The sequence below is a fragment of the Gallus gallus genome, chromosome 22 (assembly GCF_016699485.2).
Source record: "Gallus gallus isolate bGalGal1 chromosome 22, bGalGal1.mat.broiler.GRCg7b, whole genome shotgun sequence".
NCBI lineage: Eukaryota > Metazoa > Chordata > Aves > Galliformes > Phasianidae > Gallus > Gallus gallus.
Window position 1 is genome coordinate 4,227,387 of NC_052553.1, and position 9,119 is coordinate 4,236,505.

Here is a 9,119-nt window from a genome sequence, read left to right on the forward strand (position 1 = left end):
GGCTAATGGACCTCCAAGGGAAACTTGTCAGGGATGGAGCAAGAAAGATTTACCCAGAGAGCCTGAAGTAAAGGAATTAAAGAACATGTCAAAAACATTACCCCAAACTGTGAAATATACAGTGTCAGCAAAAGGCAGATAAGGCAGTGTTATTGTAAGTGAGCCTTCATTAGTGCTGCTAGGAAAAATAAGAAATTCCACATCAGAGCGCAGCATTATTTTTACATTGACCTTGATAACTCATGCTTAAGCTATTAGCAGATCCCAGGAGAAGTGTCTGATGAGCACAAGAAACTGATGCAAGAAACACCAGGCAGCTGGGTATGGTTGGAGAAAAGACATTTTGGCAAAGCAATGAAAATAGGACCCATCAAAACCAGAGGGTGCTGGAGAGAAATAAAGGTGGGACAGAGAAAAGCCTGAGAAAACAATTTTCTCTTCTTTTCCTCACTCTTGTCACCTCCATTTCTGTCGTTTCCATCTTCTCCATGGGGAACTGAAACCTTGAGCTCTAGGGAAAGAGGAAGGAGGTGAACAGCTGTTGGATGAGCCATTGAACATCCTAACTCTGCCAACCAAACTCCTTATGTCTTGAGATATTGTCCATCCAGTTTAATCCTTCTCCTATGATCTGAAACCCAGAAGTCGTCAGGAGGGCTCCAGCTGGGTCCAAAAATCAGGGCACTGTCACAGGGTATCTATTTTATAGTAGGAAAGAAACACATCAGCCAAGGTGCCACCACCATTAATTTCAGTATCAGGTTATCGCACCTCAAATTCTCCTGGGCTTAAAGCTAATAGTCCTGGGGAGCAATCAATAAAACTGAATGCAAACAGCCAGCAAGGATGATGAACACCTGTACTTCATCTGTGCACTATCTTACTTATTTAGTATGCAGCTAAAGATTTTCTTCCACAAGAAAATTAAATGGCAACGTATTCCCCATGGAAAAGTTTTTTTTTCTCTTGCTTATGCAATACAAAATACTGCTCACATTATAGAAGAAGGCATTTCTCAGTGTTACTTTTATTGACATCAATTAGTCCTTTATTACATTTTCTGGGATTCATTATGTGCAGTAATTAATATACCAGGCTACCATTCAAATCAGCATCTGTTTAACATTTATGTGGGAAGTGAACTAAAAATAATAATAATTAAAACAAAAACAAACAAAAAACAAAAAACCCAACCCACAAACAAACCAACAAACCAATCTTAGACACACACCCAGAAAAACCACAGCAAGTCCAAATCACACAGCCGGTCTCCTCCAAGGCAGATTAGAGTACTGGACGTGGTACAAAGTAAATGAACATAATTTCCAGATTACACTGTTCCACATAAAATATACAGTGTTTTTGAGCTCCTAGCCTTCTAATTACTGAGCCCCAAATTAGCTAATGAAAGATAATTATCTGAAATTATATTAACACATACATATTTTGCTGTTTTTGAAGCAAGTCTTGGAAACTTAAATCACTACTTCTGTGAACTGGCACCTCTGACTGCTATTCCTCATCTCTCCTTTGGACTCCTTGCATACATTTTCCTAGATGACAAAGTGCCTTTTAATATTCTTCACGAACAGAGCACCAAAAGCTATTGAAATTAAGAGTATTCAGGAAAGCACTGACACTTTCATTGTGAGCAGATTTGTTTTTTTTTTTTTAAAGGTGCTTAATTACAAAATTGGAAATACATATGATAACAGAGCCATTCATACTGTATCTTAAAAAGATTTCATTATGCAGAGGCTCTTTCAAGCAATTCAAAATAGTCATTAAAGAAGCCACCTATTTAAAACAATGTTTTCTTGATGGAGAAAAAATCATTAGGTTTGTTTTCCTTTTTCATTTAAATCCTCAAGCTTTGACTCTTTTCATTCATGGCAGATTAAAATTCACATTTCAGAGAAACTTCCTGTCCCATTTTAAGGCAAATTTGGCTGTTTTATTTATTTATTTTTCAAGGAGCTGAATTAGATTTCCCTCTTTCCCCCCATTCCTCAAAGACATATGATAATTAACACTGGCAGTGTGAACTTATTAGCTGTAATCTCCTGATCTGCATTATGTAGGAGGTCCAACTGTTGCATTATCTCCTTATAGGCTTTATTTCATATTTTACATAGAAGAAAAGAATAAAATTCATTTCCCATGAACCTGAATACAAAGCTCTATTGTGAAATAGTTCAGACCAATGCACACCAATCAACACATACACATTCCATCTTTGTTACAAATGCAATTTCTAGTGAAAGTGAAGGGGAAAAGGAGAAGCAACAACTGATCTGTTAGTATTTGCCTTTAAACAGCCAGCTGCTTCAAAACACAGAATGAAAACCAGGTTTGGCCTCAGATTCTTTCCGCTATCATTGCCACATGCAAGCTATGGTCATGAGCTAGAAGTTTGCTTTCCTTTGTTGGTCCCACACAGCCATTTGAATCATGGAATCATTAAGGTTGGAAAAGACCTCCAAAATTACCAAGTCTAACCCCAGCCTATCCCCACCGTGTTCACTGACCATGTCCCTCAGTGCCACATCTCCATGGTTCTTGAACAACTCCAGGGATGTTCACTCCACCAACTCTCAGGGCAGCCTGTGCCAATGTATCACCACTGTTTCTGAGAAGAAATTATTCCTAACATCCAACCTGAAAGAGCAAGTCAAGTATGCCAAAACTCAGTGACCATGTACTTTTCCATCTACACTGTTGGCCACAAACCCATTTTAATCCAGCATGTCCCGAGCCAGGCTTGGGTCCAGCTTGGCCTGGAGCCCCACATATCCACACCTGCCTACATCTAATCCATTTGGAAAGTTTTATGGGAAGATTTGCAAATAATAATAATAATAATAATAATGTCCTTAGCATGCTAAGAGAATTGTTAACAAAACAGCTTCCTATGCCAAAATTAAATGACTGTCCATCTTATTTTAAATTCTAAGTACTCTAGAAACCCCAACTTTCGCCTTCTATTAAAGATATCTTTTTAAAGGAAGTAATTTTCTAAATTAATCAACAAAAATTAGAACAGTTAGTGTGGTTTCCTGTAATTTGTTAAAAAAGAAGCAACCCCCTGTGTTTTATCCTCATTTCCATGATGTCATTCTTCCGGGTAAATGGATTCATACGGTGTTAATTAGCCTTGTGTTGATTCCCTGTAGTCCAACTGGGGATAAAAAAATTAGATGTCATTTATAATCTTCAGCAGTAGCCTGCTGAATGGATGTGAAGGGAAACAATCCCAGCCACTTGGTCTAAAATTGTTTTGGAAATATTCAGTATTTTAAAAGGAAAACATACTCCTACTTAATCTTTACTCATTTTTTTCATTATTAGATGAGACTAAGAACAGTTAAGATAAAGAAAACCCTAGATGTCTGTGTTAAAATACCAATCCTTCATGTCTAGTAAACTGAATCAAGCGGAAAGCGGATGTTAAAGACACCTATCAATACAGAGCAATGAATTTGATTTCAATCCTGAGAAAGAAAAAGAGACTGGAAATGATAAAGTGCTGAACACATTTAGGAAGAAAAGGAAGAGCAGATTTGTTTCTCCCCTTCTCTGCTTTCCCCTTTTTCTTCGCTGTTAGGCCTTCATTTGGTACCTGAAACACATCTGCAGTTTGAGTATTTAATATTCATTGCATCTCAGTGCAACTCAGTCCAGTGCAGCGAGCTGGGACAAATACAATGGTCCAGTGCAAGTCCATCAAGTCCCCCAGACAGACCTGTAATGGGGCTGCTGAGGGGCTTATTTTTTGTTTATTGCTGATAATCCCAAGCAACTTTCCACAGTTACCTCAAAAATGGCTCAAATTGGACTCGCAGACATTAGTTACAAGGGATGACTGCTCCAGGACCACCTAGAAATGTGATGGAGTGAACTGAGCTGATGTGCATGTACAGAAATCCTGTGACCCTTAACTCCTCCAAAAATACACATTGCCTGTCCAGTTCCAAAATTACACTTTATATCTTGGGCTTCATAATTACATTGTGTTAGCAATGGTAAATATTACTCCAAACGAATCCAATTAGAGGAGCTTGATTGCAGCTCAGCTTATTGTTTTGTTCAAAAGCCATTCCTTATGTGTTTCCTCACTTTTTTCAATTAAACAACAACAACAAAGAACTTCTTTCTTTTTTTATAGGCAATGCAGAGATACTTTAATCACCACAGAAAGAGCAATTTTCTGCTTAGTCACTCTCTTCTTGGTGCCAGTTTCTGTGTTTAGAGAAATGAAAATTTAACTGAGTCATCACGTTTTGTCAAACTCCGTGTTCCTCAGCTTTATTCTGCGTGTTCGTATTGCATATTCAGAGGACAATTAAGCCACCACCCTTGAACAGTGTCCAAAATTTGTGCTTACTCTTGTAAGCCTGCATCTTCTTGTACTAGCACTCTTCAGAACCTATGAGGAGTGTTGGTGTCACCTGAAGCCACCACCCTTGAACAGTGATCCAAAATTTGTGCTTACTCTTGTAAGCCTGCATCTTCTTGTACTAGCACTCTTCAGAACCTATGAGGAGTGTTGGTGTCACCTGAAGGATCAGGAAGAGATGGATGCCAGAAAAATTACTCCCGCTCTGCATGTCTATATGCCAACCACTGTTCCTTGCAGGGATCATCGTAAGCAGAAATCTACACTCACTGGGCTGCCAAAACCTGAACCAGCATCACATACAGGAGCCAAACAGAGTGACTGAAGCCCTGAGATAACATTCAGGAAGGGATTGCTTCACTTGTTCCAAATGGGATTTGTTTAGAGGGTGTACGTGCAAGGTGAGGATTAACTTGCATTGCTTTCAGGTTTACACTGTTTGAAGAGACAAGAGAAAACAAGGAATATAAAGGGAAGCAGCAGGTGAGGAGATCAGCAAGCAGATGAAGGCAACTGAGGATGGAAAGGAAACAATTGGAGACAACATTTTGGCATTACAGCAGCACCTCTAAACCTCTAAGGGGAAGAGGAAGGCCCTTGAAAGATGCTATGTTAACTTTGCCCCAGTCATCAGCAGAACACACTCAGAAGCTGCAGAAGTTCTGCAGGAAAGCCAGCTTGGGTGCTGATGAGAACTTGTATCCTGCATATGTGGTGCCCTATGGGGCAACCGAGAGAGCAGGTATCTTCATCTCGTGTGTACCACTTCCTCACGTTGCAGTGGAAAGCTCCCCAGTTTGTTGTAATGAAGTGGGAAACCAACAAGTCCTTCCTACCCCAACCCCACACTCAGAATGCCCTTGATATAAGGAGAATTAACATCTCAAAGGAAAATAGACAGATGTAATGAATTACATAAATTAATACATATACCTTAACCAAATGAAACACAGGCCCAAACTGTTCAGTGCTGATTTAAAGTCCAAGTGAGATTTTTCACAGCTTATTATCTGTGGAATTCAGCTTTCCTTCCAATCCTGAAGCAGAGCTGAGCTCAGTGGAAACCTTGTCCATATAGTGCTTTCACCACTCTTACTGCAGTTACAAAGAAGGGAAAAGGGGCACTGGGCTGAAAGTGCACAGTTAGAAATGCAAAAATTCCCTTTCCTAATGCTCGGATTCAATAAACACCTGCTGTTCCTATTGATTTAGGTACCCCTGGAAATCAAAGCATCTCTATATTACATTCTCTCTCTTCCATCCACTTCCCTCCTAACACCCCCATCTTTCCATCTACCATAAATAACTAATCTCTTTTCTGCATTTCTAAAGAACTCTTTTTTTTTTTTTTTTTTAAACAAAGCATGACAGCCTCTGGGATATTTCTGCTGGAAGTCCTGAAATGATGCATTACTTTCATACATCATCAAAACAATAGCACATAAATGATGTATTGCAGCGATGGATTATCCAAATGACGGTAGCTTGATGACAAAGTGCCACACTGCTATTAGAGCAACGTTGGCAGGAACATTGCAGGCAAGCCATGGGAGTTACACTTTGCTCAAAACAAGGATTAATGTCACGATGTGGGAACAAGCTTATAAGGGAAAAGGAACGTAGTTATACTACACCAAACAATTACTATACTTAACGCAGTAATGAGATTACAATGTCTGTGTTTGCTTGGAAAATATATTACCATTGCTCCATGCATGGGTGCTAGAAGAGAATATTGCTCGTTCCCTAGTGACAGCCACTTGAAGGTTATTGGCTTGCATTTCACAGTCTGTTTTAAGAAAAATATCTAGAAGAAACTAATATCTCATCTGTTGGTTTAAAGCTACAGAAGTCTTCAGATTTCTTGCATACATAAATAGAGATAAAATGATAGCCTGATTCTTATCTCAGTCATTTAATAGCTGTTACATTTGTCTGTCTAACTTTAATGCCTTAATCCATTTTTCCAGAATTACACCACTGTAATTAAGATCGTAATTAGTCCTGTCACTTATAATGCTTACAACACTGAAATGTTGAATGTTCACTGAGTTCTTTCAACCTATCTCCCACCTACATCCAACTGCTGCCATGTAATTGTCAGTACAGTGCTCTCACATTTTCACTTCAGAACCTCAGATCCCAACATAATTAATATGAACCAGTCAAGGCATCTAGAAATATTAATATAAATCAGTGGGTTCTCCAGAGACTTGCATACCATTAACCCCAAGACTGCTCTTCAGCTCCTTCCTAGTCCCTCAAACAACAGACATTCTTTCATGCCACGAGCAGGCATTGCTGCATGCTATAAATAATGTTGGACAGCTTCCACCTTTGTGAGCAATTCCCATCTCCTTGTCAGTTGGCTTTGAGTACTGAACACAGAAAAACTTACCATTTCAAATGCCTTCTCGACCCCAAAAATTCAAGGAGGCAAGCAGTGCCACACCACTGGCAACACCAAAGTGCTTTTCAAAATTCAGACTGGTTTTGCAAATTGCCCGTATCAAATAAACAGAGCAAAGAATTGCAAAAACGTCAAAATGAATGTTTTTGACATTCCTAGATTGTGTCAGAGAAAAAAGTCTTCTTTGTGATTTGTTAAAGACAGGGACTCGCAACCTTACAGCTCAGTTTTGTCATGGGCAAAACAAAGAAGTGCTTTATTGCAAAGAAGGTATTGAAGCAGCTCAGCAGTAAATATCCTATGCCCTCAAATCTACTGCGAATGCAGCATAGAGCCACTACAGAACAGAAATTAAAAAAAATTAGAATACTTCGAATGTAAATTCCCAATTCTTGAACACAGGACAACCCTCCCCTTAATAGTGTCTCATATTTTTTTACGGAGGAAAGAATATCATTTGATAACTTCACTGTAACTACTGACCAGCCATTGTGAGCACGCTTAGTGTTCCAGCACTAAATTTCAATAGCACTGAATATCTAAAACTAACTTCACTCTCCTGCTTCCAGCTGTAGCAATGCATCATTCCCTCCCAGCTGAAAGGCACACTCTCCTTGCACAGCACCATGGTCTTATCTGGTTCCTGCACTCCTGTTGTCTTGCTGTTGCATTATCGATTCTACTCCTGCCCACCCTCTGGCTTTCTTCCATGCTTTTCTTTATGGCAGCCCCTAATATAAAACTCTCTAATCTTCCCCAAAACATGTAATTTTCTGGATTCTGCTGTCAACTTTTAAGATCAGAGTTCACCAAGATAGGTTTTTTGCATAAAGTACTGCAGGGGAGTAACAGGGCACATATCATCCAGATTGTCTCAAGAAGCCTAGGATTGACATAAAGAGACAATAAAATGCTTGAGCCAGGATAGTTAGCAAACTGATGGTTAGAACAGAGAAAGACTTTCTGACTTCTGGTTATAGTTTCTTCCTCTCCCCCCCCCAAAAAAAAACACCCTTACTATGTGTAGAGGAGGAATGAACAAGGAAATCAAGAATATTCATCCTCATTTCATAATCATCGTCATGCCGCACTGCAGTGGGGTTGGAACCAGGTGATCTTTGAGGCCCCGTCCAACCCAAGCCATCCTGTGATTCAGTGATTTCAAGTTTTGAGTAAGATTATCTTACACACTAAGAGGAAAGGTGGCTGGGGCCCAGGCTCTGTTGCCAAGCTCTGGGAAGGTGCAGTTTAAAGTTTAAAGCTGAGTCTCACACATGCCTCTACATTCTCACTACTCCAAGCAATAGACTTTGTGTAAAATACCTCTTGATCTCCTTCAAGTCAATATATATTTATCTAAGAAGCAACAGCAGGCAACCAGTAGGTCCATTCTTTTAATCCTCCCATTTGGAAGTTCCTCAAAATGCATCATCAGAAGACTTTCATATTATCTGGGATCCTCATCCCAAGCCTCAAAGCCACTGGAAGTTGTCTCCAGGACTTCCACAGTCTTTCGAACAGCACGAGTGACAACATCCAGAGTTTAGGGGGGTTTCAGTGCTTTGCTCATTTTCTCACTAGTGAATACACAGTCTGAAGTTCTATGTCACTGGTGTTTCTGCTCACACTTCAGATGACTGAGACTGCTCATTGTATTTTTGCAGACTTCTCAGTGCTAGGCCAAGTGATGTCCAGTCACTGGGCAATAAAAGCCATCAACGACTGGGATCCTGCAGTTCACTTAAAGATCTGCACGAATGTCAGCTGGGCTTTCCCAGTAAAAGGCAACAATATCCTTCTATTAAAACAAGAAATTAAATCTTATCTAATGAACAACCTTCCCTATCTACTTCTGGCTTTTGGGCAACATGTCGTTTTCGTCTATATTCTGATTAAGAGGGGCTGGAGATGCACAGCATAACTGGAGGATTGCACAGACTTGTACTACAGATTTGGAGCCTGTCATCTTGCTTCTGGTCAAAGTATTAATGATGGTGTTAAACCGATCGCTTTCTGCTTGCTTCAGGGCATGCCTGACTTTTTATTTATACATAGCTAAGGGTAACAGTGCTACTTATTTCCAGAGAATAAAGCCATGACAGAAATATATTTGTGAGCCTCTTTCAACCCTTCAATTGCCTTCAGTTATCTTCATTTGAACTTCTGGATTCTTCTGATAAACAGGTTGCTCAGATAAAAGCTAATTCTTGACATTTGAGAAGCAGAGATGAAATCCTCAGTGTTGCATGTAGGTTTCAGACTTTAAAAAGGAGAAAGGGATTTAATTTCACTATGCAGTGACAAGTTTCACTT